The 20,742-nt window shown below is 37.8% G+C and overlaps 1 protein-coding gene across 1 annotated transcript in view; it reads left to right on the top strand.

Moving 5' to 3' along the window:
- Positions 1-4,314: 4,314 nt before the first annotated feature.
- LOC106868699 (beta-1,3-galactosyl-O-glycosyl-glycoprotein beta-1,6-N-acetylglucosaminyltransferase 3) overlaps positions 4,315-20,742 on the top strand; it is a 34,110-nt gene continuing 17,682 nt past the window's right edge. Inside the window, exon 1 of the mRNA XM_014914084.3 lies at positions 4,315-4,712. The gene's annotated coding sequence lies outside the window, so the exon portion shown is untranslated. The remainder of the gene's footprint in view (positions 4,713-20,742) is intronic.

Below are 20,742 nucleotides of genomic sequence, written 5' to 3'. Positions count from 1 at the left end.
CATGGGGGAGAACGAGGAGCTACAGGTATGTTAAAATACAACTGTGTGAACAAGTCACGTTCGCCGAGGAATGAAAAGCTAACAAAATCAGTCAGCAGAAATACGCAGCAAATAAAAACTATCAAAAGCTCAATGGATTCTGCCTTGGAAAAAAATAGTTAGAAAATTGAATCACGACTAAAAGCAATAATACAAAAATCAGATTATCACTCATTGCACGGCCACGCCTACAAACAAATCATAAATAAGTGAATGATACAAATAACTCACAGCATAGCTTACACAACATTTAAAGAGAATTATTTACATTAAGACTCAGCAAACAAAACGATTATGACACACAATAGAAAATGTACTGACTTGATATTATCAGTGATCGGTCAAGTTACTAAAGCATACATTGACCAAATTATCGCTTCTAGTTGTTGTCCATTAAACGGTAACTCATGCCTGAAAACCAAGGAACGCATCATGCATGCTTAAATGTTATGCTATAAATTAGAAAACAATGGACTAATGAGTGACTAATGAGGGTGTGCCACTAATATGGTGACTAATGAGGGTGTGCCATTAATATGGTGACTAATGAGGGTATGAGTTGGAAGCTGTTCCTAGCAGTTAATTCCTCATCAAGAGAGCTGCTCTGCTGGAAGCAAAGCAGCAAGATACCACCAACAGAAACAGGAAGGCAATCCTATCTGGCACCTTCTATAGATACATCACATCTCAACTAAAAGAATATGTTGTTGCTATTTAAGAACAACAAATAGCTTCTAAATATCTAATCATGCAAAGACATAGGGATGCCTTCAAACAATTACGTTTCGACGGATGATTTTTGGGAAGATACTGATTATATCTGTCACAACAGTATGGAAGATGACCATCAGCACCGGCTCAAATTTGTCTGCAAGGCAGTATCTTCAAGTGAGATATAAGGTTTTTAGCAAAGATATTTACGTTATTATCCGAAGTAAGGATTGTCCTAACGGTCATAAAACAAACACACCAGAATCAGAATATATCGAAGCTTTGAAGAATAAGGAAAACTGCTGGAACATTCTGGAGTAAACATATAAGAACTATTGTAGAGGTCAGTTGCTTAGTGGATGTAGATGTCTCGTCGAAAATTGTGGAAATAGAGAACATCGAAGGTGAACTATAGCGGAACTTACAGATCCTGCGTCCAGGCTCTATACATTTTCATTTGTAACTGTTGTTATTGGTGTATGTTAAAACAGGGTTCCACAAAAATCGGGAATGCCGCTGTTACCCGATTTAGCCTCTAAATCCAATCAATTTGTGTTTGCCAAATATTTCAAAGATTCTCCATTTGAATTTCTTGGAATGAATAGATTACACACAATTATAGGTGTGCATAGGTGGTGCGCGCGCGCCTTAATATATCCACACAGCTCTGGACCTGTCTTGAAAAAAAAAAAAAAAAGAAAGAAAAAAACCCCAAGCTCATCACTTTGAATTCTGCGAAGAACTTGAAGAAAAAAAACCCCCAAAAACATACATGTATTGATTGACAAAAGTATAATAGAATATATTTGTCGACATTCACCTGGAGAGACATTACTTCGTGTTTATCTAATAACTTGATTTAAGGAAGATGTTAATATCAGAACAATATGATCAAACCAATTTTACCATTTTTCTCGTTCTGAAAGCTGTACTCCGTCGTGGGCATAGTTGTGATTGCCAAAACAAGCTAAAGAACTAAAGCATTAAAAAAAACTGTCCAGAATAATGACAAAAACTTAGTGCAGGCAAAGGGCCTCTGCTTGGTCGTTTGATCTCCGACGAATAATAGCCAAATCTCTCTGAAATAGCATCTTACTATCCTAAGTAAGTGAAGGACATTAAATAATGTAGTTTTAAAAGTATTCTTAAGAAGGCTGTGGCGGGTGTGGATGGGTGATCACTGCTGAAATACTTTTGATCCTAGATCTGTTTGATCAGAGCAGACTTGGAGTTAAATAACTAGAATAACGACTTAACTACAAGGCGAAAGAAAGTCTGATGAAGCAGAAAAAGGGGGCGAGAACCCCCCCCTCCCCAAAAAAACCCCCAAAGAACAAAGAAAAAGCAAAGAACAAAAAATAAAAACGATCGTTTATCTGAAGTGTACGACTATCTTAGCAATTTATCTGCATGGATGGAGAGAAGAGAAAATGGATGAATTGAAGGTGAAGAAAGACTATAGCGAAGTGGAATATTGAAGCTGCGGTAGCAGACGGGGATTGTTGAACAATCACGTGATTGTTGTTGTTGATAGATTCGCCAAACGTTGAGGCTGAAGAATACGGGGAATACATTGGCCCTGAAAATTAGATAAACTGAAGTAAATAACGGTTTGGTGGTTCGTGGTGGATGTTTGGAAGATGAGAAAGCGAAGGGCAAGAAAGAAGAGAAAGAAGAAGCGAGTGAGAGATAGAGAGAGAGTGAGAGAGAGAGAGAGAGAGAGAGACAGACAGACAGAGACAAAGAGAGAGAGGGAAGGAAGAAAGATATGTTCGTATGAGTGGATATGTGTGCATATGTATGTATGTGTTTACAAACATACATACGTATATATATATATGTGTATATATATATATATATATATATATATATATATATATATATATATATATATATATATATATATATAGTTCAAAAAAACAAAAAAACAACAAAGTGAGGACGTGATATGGATCGTATTATTGGACGCTCAGGAAAGGAAAGAGAGATATATATATACACATACAAACGCACCAACTAAACACATCTGTAAACAAAAACATGCATGTATATATATATATATATATATATATATATATATATATATAATTTATATAAGGGCATTACTATATAATAATGCCTCACGCTTAGAGGTGTTTGAATTGACAAAAAAGGCAGGAGTCAAGTAAAAAGTCCTCTTACAAGAGTCAAGTTCATTCATCTCGGCTTCGATTGTATATATATATATATATATATATATATATATATATATATATATATATGTGTGTGTGTGTGTGTGTGTGTGTGTGTGTGTGCGTGCGCTCATGAATGAATGAATGTATGTATGTATTACGTATTTATGTATGTATATGCATGAGTCACAACACACACATATATACATACAACATACGTATGCAAGCATTCGTTCACGTACACGCATACTGTATGTATATATGTGTGTGTTGTGTGTACATGTTTGTACATGAGTGAGTGAATACATATGCATATATACTAATGTATATATGCATATGTATTTATGAAACGTCTCTATGAATGGCCAGTAGTGAGTGTGTCCAGTCAATAAGATGCAATTCTTTCCTTGCTTGTCATCTTTTACAGAAGAAATGGCAAAAATGAGGAAGAAAGAAAAAAGAAAGACAGAATGAATGATCAAGAGAAAACAGTTTGAAAGAAGGAAGAAAATTAAAAACAATAAAAATACTAGAAAAAACAAAGAAAAACCCAGAGTGAAGAAAGGAAAGAAAAGATGGAAGAAAATAGGCTAAAAGGAAAGAGTAGAAGAAGAAGGGAAAAGAAAGAAAGAATAGGGAGTTTTAGAAGTGGGAAGGTGTAGGGAGGGTGTTGTTTAGCTGCGAAGGAGAGAGAGAGAGAGAGAGGGGGGGGGAAGTGGGAAGGTTAGAGAGAAGAAAAGAGGGAATGAAATTAAGAAAGGGAACACGAAAAAAAAAGACTGAAATAATGGAAGAAATATATTGCATGTATGTATGTATGTATATAAATTTCTTTCTGTCTATCTATCTATCTATCTATCTATCTATCTATCTCTACATCTATATACATACATACATACCTAAACGCATATACATGCGTGTATGCGTTTGAAATAACGAAATTTAAGGAAGGAACTATCAATTTAATATCAACGTGCGTGTGAGCTGTGTATGTATGTGTGTGTGTGTGTGTGTGTGTGTGTGTGTGTGTGTGTGTGTGTGTGTGTGTGTGTGTGTGTGTGGAGAACGATGAGGCAGGTAGAAGGTGAGTGCAATGAAGGGAAGTCTCCACTGAGTTGAATAATAGTGACATACAAGTTAGTATAATGGAGTTGATAGACGTGCTGAAGGTGAGTGGGCGAGTAGGAGTGGTGGGCATGGCGATGTAAGGAGGGGATGTGAGGGAGACAGCAAGTGTGTGTTCGCATGTGTGTGTGGGGGGGGTGAATACGGATTGGTGGAGGTGGTGGCTGTGGAAGAAGAAGAAGAAGAAGAAGAAGAAGAAGAAGAAGAAGAAGAAGAAGAAGAGATAATAGAACGGTAGAGATGTGTTTAGTGAAGAAGTGGCAGAACCAGGTGGAGGAAAGAACATTCTGCGAAGAGGTAGCGAGCACTGTGTGTAGCAAGACAGATTAAGTCTATATGAAAACCGGACGAAAGGAAAGAAGAATCTATGAAGGAGGGAGGAGATGGTGGGTTGAGGCGAGAGATAGTTGCATGTAGGAAATGGCATCATTCTCCAGTGAGTAGTATCTCGACTGAATGATGCTTAATTTAAAGAGTAATTACAATACGGAGTTAGATTAGCACCGGTAAACGCAATACCAGCTGCGAAGACGTCACGACTTTCACAAGAGAATTAGTTTCTTGTGCCTTATGTGATGGACCTCTATTTATACGGAATTTTTGTTTTAAATCTTCATCACTCGAGCCGGTTCTGGCAACATAATCCCCCTTTAAAGTTGCTTTAAGGTAAGTCATCCTTTCTGGCTTATGAAAACTGTAAAACGATCTCGAAAATTCTGTTTATTATCAAAAATATTTAGCTAAGGCAAAGTACGTTGTTTAGCATGATTCACAGAAAAGCCAAATGATTTACTTAAACGCATCTGTGTTTACGTGTGTTGCTCACAGCTAACGCAAAGCTTAGTTTCACTTTTGAAATAAAACGGAAAATACAAATATGTTTTTCGTCTGTTTTTCATTGTTTCGGAATAAAATGAGAGAGAAATTATTTAGTGTTGCTGACTGAAGGACATTTCTTTGGCGTTAACTGCCTGAAGGACACTTGCGTTGCTAACTGAACGACTTTTAGTTGGCGCAGCTAAGAGATCGACATATATTTTGAAATAGTCTTGACAAAATGCTGTTATATTTGAGTAGATTTACCCCAAGGTACCATCTGCGGCATTTCAGCACATGGACGTACATTGTCAAATACTATTTTGCTGTATGTATGTATGTATGTATGTACGTATGTATACACACACACACACACACACACAACTATCACTCATGTATGTATATATGTACATATGCGTGTCTGTGTATATATACGTGTGCGTGTGTATACATACGCCCCTTCCCCCACATACACACACATAAGCGTGAATTAAGAAACGGTGGCGATGGAAATTTTGTAAATAGAATTATAAGCCTTCATTGTATATTGACAGTAGAAAATAGTCAATCATTAGGGCCAAGAAACTCCCGAGCTTTATATCCCTTAATATGAGGTTATTTTCTATAGTCAACACACGGCGTAGGCTCATGATTCTATTTAAGTATCAATCATATTAATATTATATATAAATACACACAAGGCGGCGAGGTGGCAGAATTGTTAGCGCGCCGAGCAAAATGCTTTGCGGCATTTCGTCCGCCGTTACGTTCTGAATTCGAATTCTGCCGAGGTCGACTTTACCTTTCATTCTTTCGGGATCGATAAAATAAGAACCAGTTACGCACTGGGGTCGATGTAATTGATTTAGCCCCCCCCCCCACACACACCTCCAGAAATTGCTGACCTTTTATAAAAATCTAAACCCGTATGCGCGCGTTGCGTCTCTTCTGAAGAGACGCTGTAATGCCAAGCGCTTTATAGACGTGAAACCCGGGGTAACATAGACCCGGGGTAACATAGACCCGGGGTAACATAGACCCGGGGTAACACCATAGACCGGCCATAACTACCTTTATCGAATTACTGTCTTGCTCTTTCGGATTTATGATTTACTGACGATATATATATATAGTTTCTCTTCTTTGTCCCACAATATATATATACGTGCATGCATACGAAGATGTAGATATTACATTTAAGTGTGTGTGTCTATAAACATTACACATGCAAGTGTGTATGTTTATAAGATACAAGATGAATGAACAGTTTTGACCAATTTATCAGATTAAAGTAAGATACATAAGTGCCACGTCTCCCTGGCACATACAAAACAAAACAAAAACATTTAGATGACATCTAAAAACGATAAAGTTCCAAACATCAAACTAATTAACTATGAATTAAATGTATATGTGTCTCAAACATACATACATGCACACACACACACACATACAATATGTACATGTGTTTACATGTACATATATTCACACGTCTAATGTAGTGAGCCTCCTGGTTCTTCACAAACTAAGCATGTGAACAACCCTACACACCACCACCACTACCACCAACACATTCGACATATGTACATACATACACATATACATATATGCATGCACGTATATATTAAGCATATATATGTATAAAGGTGTATGTAAATGTGTATGTAAATGTGTGTGAGTGTGTATGTGTGTGTGCGTGTATACAGGTATGTATGTATGCTATTATTCAACTTTATTTCTCAAGATTTCTTGTCAATAAAGAACCGGTTTCTAACTTAGTTCCACGGAGCCTTTATTGAAATTTCAACAATATCAACAGAGTATATATGTAAGCAATGTATGTATGTATGTATGTATGTATGTATGTATGTATGCATGTATGTATGTATGTATGTATGTATATGTGCAACATTTTGAGTCAATGCATTTACAGATTTGTATGTTTTGCTTCATGTATGTATTCTCATGCATGTAGTTACGTGTCTACACATACACTTATATATACTTAAATGCCAAACCTTTGGAAAGCTTTGCACATTTTTACAGTTCCAGTGATGGCTTGAATCTGTAATCTTCTAATTGGCCTTCTCCTTTCTGGTTTTAAGAAGCCTAATTTCTCAAGATTGGTGCTAAGGCAGCGTGTTACATATTCCAGTGCCCCAATAATTAAAGGTATAAACCTGAACTTGTAATCCGGATAGACTAACTATAAATATCTCGATAGTTCAGCGTCAACTTTCTCAATGACCTTTAGCTTTGTGTTGATATCCGTTGGCTCACTGATTTCCCCTACTGTACATAGTTTCTCTTCTTTGTCCCACATCAATATATCTGGTCTGTTACATTTGCATTTTATTGAGGTTTTCCCAGAGACATTCCAGCAGTACTCTTACAGATTATAAGCGGCCATAGCCTCTACCCCACTGTGGGAACTTATCTGTTTGGCTTCTGGATTATCATTCCAACGGATTTCATTTTACAGTGTCTTTGCTGCAACACCATTTCTCATCGGTAGATAAAACCGCGATAACATTTTCGGACAACTGCTTATGATGTGGTTAATATCTTCAGTGCTAACTCCACAGTCTGCATCGATTATCACATTTTAGTGTTTTTCCTGCGTCTCTTCCTCTTGTGCATTGGGTATTTGGATGCTATTTATTGTTCCAGGATTGCAAACGCATACCCTTCAAAATGAGAGTTAGTAATCCGGTTGCTGGTCCACGATAGACTGCTTTGATGCTCAATGTTACTATCATCCAAGTGCTTTCTGCTATCACATCCCTGTATGATATTCTGCTGATATGCGCTCAGCCTTTCATCTGATGATACGTTGCGATAGAGTTGTTGTGTAACTTCTTTAGGCATGTGCTCAAGGTTATCAGACAAGGAATGTTGCTTAAAGAGCTGCTTTCCAAGTCTTATGAAGTTATCTACCTCGTGTATGCAAACTTGGCCAAGGGATGCATTTCGACACTTAGTGGTTTAAAGGTATTGCCGAAAGGATGTGATACGAAATTCAAGGGCAGTCTGCATCGATGCTAAGCGTCTGCCTCCTTGTTTTCGTTTTAGGTAGATGTTGTCTACGTCGCTGTTGATGTAAAAATTATTTGTGCTGGTCAGTATCTTTCGGGCTTTCCCATCAATGACTCGTATCTCATCAAGCGTCCAATCAAGTAGCCTAAATGTTTGTATGAGTCCAAGTACTGCAAACACGTTATGGGCTTTTGGTTTATTGAATGCAGACAGTTCGGAGGTTCTTATTTTCTTTATCCGGCTGTAATATTCTTTTGTGACTCGTGTCTTGATACAGGTACCATCGTAAGATATCTGTTCACATACACTTAGGTACTTGTAACATTCATCATCAGATATAGGAGAAACAGTTAAGTCATTGATGGAGATGCAGCTAGTCTAATTTACAGTTTTCCTTGACCAAACTCCAACCTTATACTCTTTAAGAATGTTGTAACCAAATCAAGCTTTTTTTACATCTTATGCATACTCTTAGCATACAGTTAAAAATTATCCACAAAGAGACTAATTTTAGTATTTACGTCTCCAAGTGAACCTGTGAACCAAGTGAACGTGAATGACAAGGAATTTACAAAAAGTATGAAGAGCATCACAGAAAGGCCGTCCCTTTGGAATTTACCTCTGCGATATTGAACTTTATCTGTGATAATTCAATTACTCCTTGTATTTAAATTCATGATGGTGGCCCGCGATGAAGCCAGGTCAGCTATGGTTTTGTGTATGCTCTCTGGAACTTTTGCAAGTTGAATGGCTTCTAGGTTCCTATTGGTAGGGACGGAGTCAAAGGTTTTCTTGTATTTCAGCCACATTGAAACTAAATTCTTCCTATGCTCCCGCAACTCTGACATTAGTTTTGCTTGGCACATCTCTAAACTCCCTTCCTCCCAGCTGCTTGTTATGCATGTATGTATGTATGTATGTATGTATGTATGTATGTATGTATGTATGCATGCATGCATGTATGTATGTATGTATGTCTCTTCTGTTCTTTAATTACTAAAAATCTTCCACAGAGGAGAGAGCCGATTTCCAACAAAGATACAAAGCTTCATCTTTGGGATGTAATTAATACAGACAAATTCACATTTGGAACATGAGAAAAGTCTTGCATACTTTTACTGTTCCACTCACAGATTGCACTTGTAATGTACGAATTAGCCGATCGATTTCTCTTTCTGAAAATCCCAGTTTATCCAGATTATCCTTTAAGCATTTACTAACAAAACCTAGTGATCCAAATATTATTGGTATGGATATGAATTCATAGTCTAAATATTGAAGCTGGAGGTTTCGAAGCAGTTGTCCAAAGATATCCTCTTTTTCTTTGATTTTCAAAGAGATATTTATATCTGCAGGGCAGCTAACCTCTATGATAGTATATACTTTGCCCCTCTGTCCCAAACAACAATATCCGGCCAGTTATGCTTACATTTGACAGAAGTTTTGATGGGAATATTCTACCAGTATTCCTTGGGTTGGTGTTTATAAATATATTCCATAACAGGGATTTTCTAAGTTTATTTCAGGACAGTCTTTTTTGCGGATGGCATTGTAAACTGTTTTAGCAAAAACATCGTGCCGCAGAGGGAGGTAGTACCGTGACGACATTTTTGGACAGCTGCTAATCACATGCGTAATGTCTTCCACAGAAACATGACATAGCCTACACATGCAGTTGCACCTTGGGATTACAAGAGTGTCACTGTCTCTCTTGTTCACCAGATACTTTGTGGCAATCTCTTGTTCCTGGACTGCAAACGCATAGCCTTCAAAGTGCGATGTGATGTAATGGTCTTGTGTCCAAGAGAGTCTGCACTTCGAGTCAATTTTACTGTCTTTTTCAAGCTTCCGGGCAACATACCCATGCATAGTCTTTTCTTGTGTGCTGAGTGCTTTCCATCCAGGTCTTCTCTGATGTTAGAAAGTCCAACTGCTTTGGGGTTGTGTAGGAGATCAACAAGAATAGAGTGCTTCTTGAGGACTTCACTGCCAACTCGTACAATGTTGCTCATTTCACTTTTCAGCACAGTACTGCATTAATATATTTATTTTTGCTGCTGTTGTTCAACAGGTGCTGCCTGAGTGATACGAGTGTATATATGTATGTATGTCATTATTCAGTTTTATTTCACGATTTCTGGCTAATAGAGTAAGAGCCAGTTTCTAACCTAGATCCAAGGTTCCTTCATTGGAATTTCAACATCAACAACAGGGTATTTTTGTATGTATGTATATGTGAGGATTTGTATGTTTTGTTTCATGTATGTCTTCTCATACATATACTTGCATATCTAGACATGCTCATATATACTTAAATGATAAACTTCTGGAAAGTTTTACAGATTATTACAGTTCCATTGATGGATTAAATCTGTAGTCGTCGAATCAGCTTTCTCCTTTCTGGTTTTGAAAAGACTAATTTCTCAAGGTTGGTATTTAGGCAGTTTGTTACATATCCCAGTGCCCCAACAGTTAGAGGTATAAACCTGAACTTATCTTTAACATCCCTACGAAATTGACCATGCATTCTTTTCTTTACCCACCTATTTTCAGTTTCATTCGTTTTCAATTTCTTGTATAATGCTTTATCTTTGCAATCTTTCATCCTACACAAGCCTGACCTTCTTACTTCTAAAAATAGCGGTTCTGTGGCATTTTTTACATACCATGCTATGTTGTTTTCTTCTGCTCTAATGCTGTGTTCGCATCCAATAAGTCCTCTTCCCCTCTTTTTCTTGGTTCATACAGTCTGCCTGTGTCACTTTTTATGTTTATATATATCAAATGGATGTTTGATAAAACTATTCCACACATACAATAAACAGTTTTATTAAATAGTTTTATAAAACATCCATTTGATATATATAAACATATATATATATATATATATATATATATATATATATATATATATATATATATATATCAAATGGATGTTTTATAAAACTATTCCACACATACAATAAACAGTCATATCAACAAATCAACAATCCAGTATACCTCCATCATCAGCTGCCTCACAGATATCACTATGGTTTCGACACCTATATATATATATATATATATATATATATATATATTGGCAGAGACACCCGGCGTTGCTCGGGATTAAAATGGCATAGTTTGTATAAAATATATTACAGTTATGTTGAAACAGGTGATATGGGAAAGTGCAGCACTGACAACAAAACATTTGTAGAGTAAATGATGGGCTAATTCGCTCTTTTGCAGCACTCGGCGCTGTGTCTAACACGACCCATCATCTGAAATGTTGACACCTCCTTCGGGTTTGTTGTCCTACATCACTCATAAAGTAAATTTGGAGGAACTGTGTGTACGTGAGAAGAGAGATAGAGTGAGTGAGTGAAGGTGTGTCGTGATGATTGACGTCTTTTAAAGTACACACACATATAGAAAATGTGACGTCATCGTATAACATTTTTACGATAGTTGATTTATGGAAAAAATTATGTTAAATTTTTGAATGCAAATATGTGAATGAAAATTAAGTTTAATTTGTAGCCAAAATAGTACTGAATCTTTTGATACCCCATACGTCAAAATTTGTAACTCGGTTTTGGAAAGGATAAGGAATATATAATATCAATGAGGCAGACCTCTACATGGTAGAAATAGCAGCCAAATCTCCCTGAAAACACCTTATTGTCTTAATCCGACAATTCTGCCTATTATGTAGTTTGAATGAGAAACAGTAACTAAAGATTAAGATTAACCCCACAGAGAGAGGAAAGAAGAGAGACAGCATAGCGACGGTTTTGGCTGACTGTCATCCTGTACTCCCCTTGTTGCTAGCGAAATGGTATGTGCCGGCTGTCTGAGCAACTGGTTGTTTTAATTGCGGAACAAACAGGACATAAAGATTACAAAAATAGCGATTCTCACTTTGAAACTAACAATTTCGAAAATCTTTTTGGATTACGGCACGCCCATCTCTCTCATGTATCCATGTTTAAAATTTCAGCGTGATTAGATGAACAATAGTCAAGTTACAAACAGACACAACAGATTTTATATATTAATATATATATATATATATATATATATATTTAACAGAACTGAGTGACTCAAAGTCTGAGAGTTTCGTGCGTTGGCACTTACCTAATTGATATGTGTGTGCGTGTGCGTGCGTGTGCCGTAGTAGTAGTAGTGGTAGTAGTAGTAGTAGTAGTAGTAGTAGTAGTAGTAGTAGTAGTAGAAAGAGAAATCTCTTGGTACAATATATTCTTGAAAATATGAATAGAAATGACTTTTCTGAAACTTATTCCTCTTTAATAATTAGATGTTTATAAATTATTAAGTTTACAAATCGTGACACTATTTCATGTGTACATACTCATACACATAAGCACACACATATGTGTGTGTATGTATACATGTGTGTATAAGAGCAAATGGATATGTGTGCTAGTGCGCACGCGCACATGTATAGTTTTGTTACACATAACATCCCTCCTAACGTCCTAACGTCAAGACAAACGACGACTATATTAAAGGAACAGAGATATCAATCACTAGCGTAGCTAGGTGGTGGGGAGGTAGGGGTAGTCCGCCCCGGGCGGAACTTTTAATGGGGCTCAACTTTTGGGTCTGCTGTAGGCAATATGTTTTTTGTGGGGCGGGCGGAAGGGCCGCTCTGAGTGGCACACACACTAGCTACGCTAGTGATGCCAATAAAAGAGCTGTTTGAGAACCGCTTTTAGCGAGAAAGTCAAAACAGAGTCACCATTTGTAAATACCTTAATGATATGTAAACATTTAATTATAGGCACACTACTAGGGACATACCCAAAATACAGTTTGGATTTTGAAATTTAAAGGTTGCTGCTGATGCAAATGACAGCAAGAAGCTTTACCATCTTATGAAGCGAGCTTATGGACCTAAGAGCTCCACATTAGCTCCTTTGGATATGATTTTCACAGCAAGACAGATGCAGGAGAAGTGCTATGAGCAGAATATGGATCTTGTTGAGGTATTCGTTGATTTAACAAAAGCCTTTGATACTGTAAATAGGGCCTTTCTATGGAAAATACTTGACAAACTTGGATGTCCGGATCATTTTGTATCTATAATTAAATCATTTCATGATGGGATGGAGGTTGGATCAATGTTGGTGGTGGCATGGCGGGACCCATTCAAAGGTTCTCCAGTCTATTATTCGTGACCTCCTTTATGCAGATGACTGTGACTTAGTCACTCATACAGTGGATGACATGCAAATACTCATGAATTGCATTTCTGCTTCTTGCAAGGCATTTGGACTCAGCATTAGCCTGGACAAGACTGTTGAAATATGTTTCAGCCTGCACCAGGAAATCCATATGTGGAACCAGCTATCTTGGTTGAAGGAACAATTCTGAAGGTAGTAGACAAGTTTGTCTACCTGGGCAGCACACTCAGCCGTTCTTGCTCCCTGGATGAGGAAATATCTTTCAGGTTGCAGAGAGCAACTAATTCCTTTCGGTCTCTTCAGTCTCGTGTCTGGTCCCAGCATGGCATCGCAAGGCAAACAAAAGTTGCTGTGTACAGTGCATGTGTACTGACATCGCTCCTCTACTCATGTGAGACATGGACTCTGTACAAACGTCAGGTAAGGGTCCTTGAACGCTTTCATCAGAGATGTCTCAGACACATTCTCAATGTTGGTTGGACCTCAAAAATTCCAGACACACAGGTCCTGAGGACAGCTGATATCTTGAGTATTGAGGCAATGGTGCACAAGCACCGATTACGTTGAACTGGACACCTTATTAGAATGAAGGATAGCAGGATTCCTAAGCAGATGCTATATGGAGAACTTGTGAATGGAAGGAGACTCCGGCAGAAACCAAGGCTGCGCTTTGAGGACTGTGTCAAGTCCTCATTAAAGGCCTGTGATATGCAGGACACTGATTGGGAGAACAATGCCTGTCATCGCCACAGATGGAGGAAACAGGTTAAGGAGGGGGTCGACACTTTTGAGAGAGCACGTATCCAGCATGAAGAACTTAAGCGAGCTGCGCAAAAGCGCACGGCTCGTATAGTGAATGGGGAAAGCTTGGTCTGCAATGTTTGCAGTCGTGTATGCTTGTCAAGAGCAGGGCTCATTAGCCACCAACGGAGCCGCAAATGCAAAATATAAGTTAGTCCTAGAGCGCACAATGTTCCTGGAGGTCAGCAATGGTCTTCCTCGGTCACGAGTGGACGGCCATCATGTATGTATGTATGTATGTATGTATGTATGTATACGCGCAGATTTTATGTTTGTTTTATGTATGTCTTCTCATGCATATACTTGCATATCTAGACATGCCCATATATACTTAAATGATAAACTTCTGGAAAATTATACAAATTTTTACAGTTCCAGTGATGGCTCAGATCTGTAGTCTTCGAATCAGCTTTCTCCTTTCTGGTTTTGAGAAGTCTAATTTCTCAAGATTGGTATTTAGGCAGTTTGTTACATATTCCCAGTGCCCCAATAGTTACATGTATAAACCTTAACTTGTAATCAATAGTTGAGAAATCTAACATCTGCTGGGCAGCTGATTTCCGCTACTGTACACAGTTTCTCTTCTCTGTCCCAAATCATTATATCAAATCTATTGCGTTACCATTTTATTGATGTTTTCACTGGGACATTGCACCAATACTCGTTTTTGAGTCATCGTCCCCTCCTCCCTCCCTCTTTCCTCCTCCTCCTTCCACATTTCCCCTCCTCTCCATCCTCATTTTCTCCTCTTCTGCCTTCTCCTCCTGCCATCCTACTCATACCCCTCCTCTTCCCTTCCCCCATCTTCTCTTTCTTCTTTGTCGTTGTTTTCCTGCTCTACTTCTCCTCCTCCTCCTCCTCTTTCTCTTCATCTTCTTCCTCATTTTTCTCCTCCTCCTTCTTCTCCCCCTTTCTCTATGTAAAAGACCAAAAGCTCATCATTATGGTCTGCTATATTTAGATTAGTGTCCTCATTAGTTGCTATAGTCGCAACACTTCAGCCGTGATGTCCTTCTTCGGGTGCCTATCGTATTCGGTAATTTTCTCAGAATTTGGAACCAAACCCTTTATTCATGACAGAGAGAAAGAGAGAGAGAAGTGTTGAACAGTTTATTTATCCGAATGAAGGAAAGCAAAATTATATTCTGTATTTTTGAGGTGAGGAATTTATATTATGTATTAATCGGAGTGGTGTATTCATCTGGGTTGTTGCTTTCACTATTTTTCGGCTGTTGTATGCATCAGCCGCCTTCAGGTGTCCTATGATTCACTTTAGTGCCTTGCCTGGGATTGAACTCAGAGCTAAGGTGAATCATAAAAGACCTGAAGAAGGCTGGTGAGTACACAACGTAGTGAAAGCAACAACCAAGATGGGGACACCAGTCCAAGTAATACATAATATGAAAGCACAGTTGAAAACTGAACTCAGAGTTCAGAAAGCTGAAACCAGTGCAACAAGGCATTCGAATCCAAACCGTTGCGATTCACTGTTTTATTAGATTTAGAGAAACTGAGACATGGAAATATTACCGAGAAGTTTTAATATTGGGTTAATCTACTACATATGTGGGAAATTCTGTCTGGGAATTTTTAAAAACAAGATCCTGTGTAAGACAGTTCGGTATTCTCTGTAAATTCACGAAAACCGTTTTAAGGGCTACATACTTTGTATTGCTGTTGTTGGATTAGCGAAACAATTATGAGAACGGAACCAAGGGATAAGCCCCGCTTTCCCGGGAATTACCGGGTACGTCAGCTAGTAAAACATACTTTTGAAACAAAATGATGAATAATGTACATAAAGTAAATATTGTTAAGGAATGAAGCTGATGCTTATTTGCATAAATTACACTCGGTGCTGCTAAATTTCCTAAATATTTTAATGAAAATGATAAAAATTTCTTCATTTAATCAGTAAAATTCTCCAAACGAAAAATTCTATTTTAATGCAGTAGTTCATATTTTTCTTTTTGTTGTTGGTCTTTATCTTCAGAGCTCTTGGATTTAGCTACATTTTTATTTGATCTAGTGATATTTGGTATTGACAAATTCCAATCAAATTTATCTAAGCCATTCCAGCAGTTGTTTTTCCTTTCCTTTTTACTTTGTGTATTGTTTCTCTTTTGCAGTTCTTGTTTCCTATCAACAGTAAATTTGCAGAAAGCTAAACCAGGAATTAAATTTTTTTAAGTGACCCAATTCTTTAGCAAGGAATATATCTTTGTTTCTTTCATAAGAAAATGAATCAGTTTATTTATGGCCGAAGGGTTTACAAATTCGCTTCGTAATTACAAGATCTCGGGTTCGATCTCACAGTGTGACAACTTGAACAAGTATCATTTACTGTAACTTCGAGTTGACCCAAGTCTTGTGAGTGACAATGGGTGACGGAAACTGTGTGGGTACCCGTCGAATGAACTGTGCCTGTAATTTAAAGGTGCGACCTTGTAATTGTAACACTGTGTTCCGTTGAATCTGCCTGAGAATTATCTCAAGTGTATTTGTGTCTGTGGAATGATCATCGCCAAAACCAATCCATTATCGAGACTCAGAGAAAGAATAGAAGTATGTAAGCATTTGAATTGAAAACAGTGAAAAACAGACTCAACAAACATTTAAGTCTAATACGAGGGACCATCTATGCCGTCTCTTGAACTACTAGAAGTAGCTGACAAATGTCCTGCAAATCAAACCCCACCATCAGGGAGGGCTACAGTGGATAATGTTGTCCTAGATATATTATGCTTTATAAATAAGATGGGGTGATAGCAGATGGAGTACTTTAGCTCACAGTTTTACTCAAACAAGGCTAGCCTGAGGATTCAACAACAACAACAACAAATGTTGTTTCAGTGTGGGGTGCCAGTTATTTCAATCCAGGATTCCGGTTGGTTCCAGTTGATCCTAGTTGATTCCAATTGATTGTTTCAACCTGGGATATCAGTTGAATGCGGCTTTTGTTATAAATTGATCATTCTTCCTCAAAATATTTACTGCTTATCCATTTCTCTGCCGTGAGCATTATATCACCTCATGATGACTTAGGATGAGTTAAGTATGGTAACAAAGACATGATAACTATCAAGGCGGCGAGCACACTGGACAAAATGCTTAGCGGCATTTCCTCTGTCTTTATGTTCTGAGTTCAAATCCGTCGAGATCGACTTTGCTTTTCGTCCATTTCCGGGTCAATGAAATAAGTCTCAGATGAACACTAGAGTCGATGTAACCGACTAGCTCCTCCTTTGAAATTGCTGGCCTTGTGCCAACAATTTGAAACCAATATTAAATATATCGTTGACAAACATAAAACTGAAAATGATACGCGAGAGTTAAAAAAAGAAATGAAGTACATGAGGCGTTGTTATTAACGTATCTTATAATTTTGTGGGAAAAGTAGCATTTGGCCATTTGGAATATTAATTTATACGTAATGAATCTAACATCCAATGATCGAAAATAAAGAATAATATAAAATACGCAGAAAATAGTATTTGACACAAACTATAAAACCAGAATATAAAAGTGAGTATTCAAAAAAGAAAAACAAAGGATGTAACATATGAAACTGAATTTACAGAAAATAAGTTATTAAAAATGTTTGAGTAACATTTTTTAATATAAATTTTTTAAAAAAACGTACTTTTAATTAGTAGTTTGATATTTTTGACGCAGCAATGAATAGCAAGAGAGAAAAAAAATTATTTTTTATACTTTGCGCAACATTTTGTATAATGGCATTTAAAGATAGTAATAAAATTTTCAAAAAAGAATCCCACAAGACAAAACCTCAAAGAATGTAATTTCCTGCGCCCCATCAAAAAAAAAAAAAAAAATTTTTAATTAAAAAAAAGCAAAACAAAAAGCTAAACAAAGCAAAGGAACTGTCGTAGGTTAAAATAATATTCCTTTCTACAAATAGTTACCAACCTTTTTTTTATAACTTCGCAGCACAATACAGATATAATAGCTTCTATTTAAAGCACAAGGCCAGCAATTTTGTGCAGAGGAAGTTGGTTGAATTCGGTATTTGACTGGTGCTTTATATTGTTTACCTTCAACAGGATGAAAGGATAATTGATTCCGATACAATTTGAACTGTGAAACCCAGAACAAACAGTAGAGGACATTTTCCCCGACGTTCTAACGTTATTACCAGCTCACCGATATTGATATTTGTAGAAGGAAATACTATTTCAACCTACATAAGAATTGGACAGCCTAGTCCAGTCTGTGCGGATTTTCTTCAATGATAGAGTTTGGTCTCTCAAAATGTGCTACGATGGTGATGAGACGAGGAAAGCTTTTCAGAACAGAAGGCATATGGTTGCCAAGTGGTGAAATGATGAAGGCAATTCAACCTCAATCCAGCTATAAATACCTGGGAATACTTGAGGCAGATGGAATCAAACTCAATGACATGAAGGATAAGACAAAAAGAGAGTACCTGCGGAGAGTGACAAAAATATTGACTTCAAAGTTAAATGACAGGAACATAATTTCTGCAATAAACCTGCGCGCAGTCGCAGTAGTTCGGTATGGCGCTGGAATCCGGAAGTGGACAGAGGAAGAACTAAAGGAGATGGACAGAAAGGCACGAAAGCTTCTAACGATGCATGGAGGCCATCATCCACGTGCGGACACCGATCGCCTGTACATGAAGAGAGCAAATGAAAACAGACTGAAACGCGTGGAAGACTGCGTGTGTATCGAACTTGAGAGTTTAAAGAGATGCCTAGCCTAAAGTAAGGAAACTTTGTTGTGACAGTTAGGAACGAGGGAGTATTAAAAGCAGAGAAAAAAGGAAAAACAAAGGAAAAAGTTCAAAAAGGACATGAAGAAGAATTACGCAAGAAGGGACTACACAATCAATTCCATGCAGTCACAACAGAAGTTGCTGGAGAAAATAGGTGGGATTGGCTGATGAAAGGAACCCTAAAAAAAAGAGACCGATAGCACTATATTGGCAGCGTAAGATCAAGTTTTGGGCACGAACTGGAGGGTCAACCTTTGAAATGAGCAAGTGTCTCCGCTGTGCCACAACTGCAATAGTGTGGTTGAAACCATCAACCATATCACGAACGAGTGCCTTTGACTTGCCCAAAACTACTACAAGTTGTGGAGACACGATCAGGTAGCGAAAGTACTACATTGGAAGCTGTGCGAAAAGTGGGGATAAAGGAGAGAGGCAAGACGTGGTATGAGCACAAACCGCACAATCCAAACAGATCAGGTGCTAGAGCATAACAGACCGGACCTTGTAGTGGTCGACAAGATGCACCATATATGGTATACAGTTGATGTTGCATGCTCCTTCGACACACGAATAGTTAAGAAGGAAGACGAAAAGATAGATAAATATACCCTCTTAAGTATGAAATAGCCCGGCTATGGAAAATGAAGAAGGTGAAGATAGTGCCAATTGTTGTTGGGTCCTTGGGAACAGTATCAGGAGGCACCAAGAGGAATATAAAGGAAATTGGAATAGTGTGCCTAGCAGAACTGTTACACGGCCAGAATAATCAGGAAAGTATTAGATAACCGAAAAGAATGGATAGCATGGTACTATATGCTGCAGGTAGCAAGCCCGCTACGCATGTAAGATTCCAGAAGCTTCAGCAAAACCTGTGGTAAAGAGTAATAATAATAATAATAATAATAATAATAATAATAATAATAATAATAATAATAATAATAGGAAGACACTCGGTAAGAAATGGAAGCAAAACTGAAAGAAGATGATAATGGAAATAATAATACTTCCTTTACTGGTCACCAGGGACGAACACAAAACATAAAGGACGATACACAGACGAGAGACGTTGGTTAAACGTGAAAACAGTAAAAAAAAAAAACACAACAATTAACAAGGAGATTAAACCAACAATACACTTCCCCAATAGGGGGGAGTTTCACCGAGAGGTGACTAAAGAAACCTCACACACTTTGGACCCCCCTAACACCAAAGGCACCTCAGGTAGACATCCCTCTCCTCCTCTCCTCCTCCTCCTCATTCAATCCGGTCTACAGGCGCACACTTAGAGTAGGTCCATTCACATGGGTCATGCTTGCTACCTTTCAACAAACTTACAGGGTGACTGCACTTCCCTCTCTAGCCTCACTATCCTTTTCAGGTGGACCCTGAAAAAGTCAATGAGGCCTTGACCAAAGAGGAAACTATCCGTCTTCAACCCTTTCAATCGGGTCCACCACACAAATTCAAGCCAGGCTGAGAGGGAGATTTTGCTTTCACCCCTAAACGATGTAAACCTTTCTGCTTTATCTGTCAGATATGAATCCTTAGAAACCCAGTGGCTTGAAACCGAGATGATGCAAACCACTAAGGTTTTTCGTATGATTATCCACCTAAAACAGAATTAACCATTAAATACCCAGTGAATACTGTTGATAGCATTCAGTAAAGGAGCTTTTATAACAGCTGAAGCTAATCTTATAACATGGAACAAGGCTTGTTAAATGCCTGTATTCTGATGGCAAATTTGCTACGATGAATATAACTGAGATCGTTGCAGTGTAAGAAAATAACCGACTAAAAGCAGAAACACCAGATTCACGCCACACTATAGAGATGCGTGCTGTTGTTGTAGGTATTACAAAATTATTTAAATAATTCAGCTCTCGCTGAATACACAAACAGCAAGGCATTCTACAAATGTTGTTATTTCTTTGCGAAGTTTCCTCTGAAATAACTATGAAAGAAGACATATTGAAGTTAGTGATATTAAAAGAAACAAGTCGTGATGCCAAGTAACTCGTGGTGCTAACATTAAAAGATATGCTTAAATGATCCAAAACAAATACTGATGTTCCATAGAATAAACTCGTTCATGCTT

Source organism: Octopus bimaculoides, chromosome 16 (genome assembly GCF_046866305.1).
Source record: "Octopus bimaculoides isolate indiv1 chromosome 16, ASM4686630v1, whole genome shotgun sequence".
NCBI lineage: Eukaryota > Metazoa > Mollusca > Cephalopoda > Octopoda > Octopodidae > Octopus > Octopus bimaculoides.
Note: the sequence above shows the minus strand (reverse complement) of the source record. Positions and strands in the feature narration are given on the sequence as shown.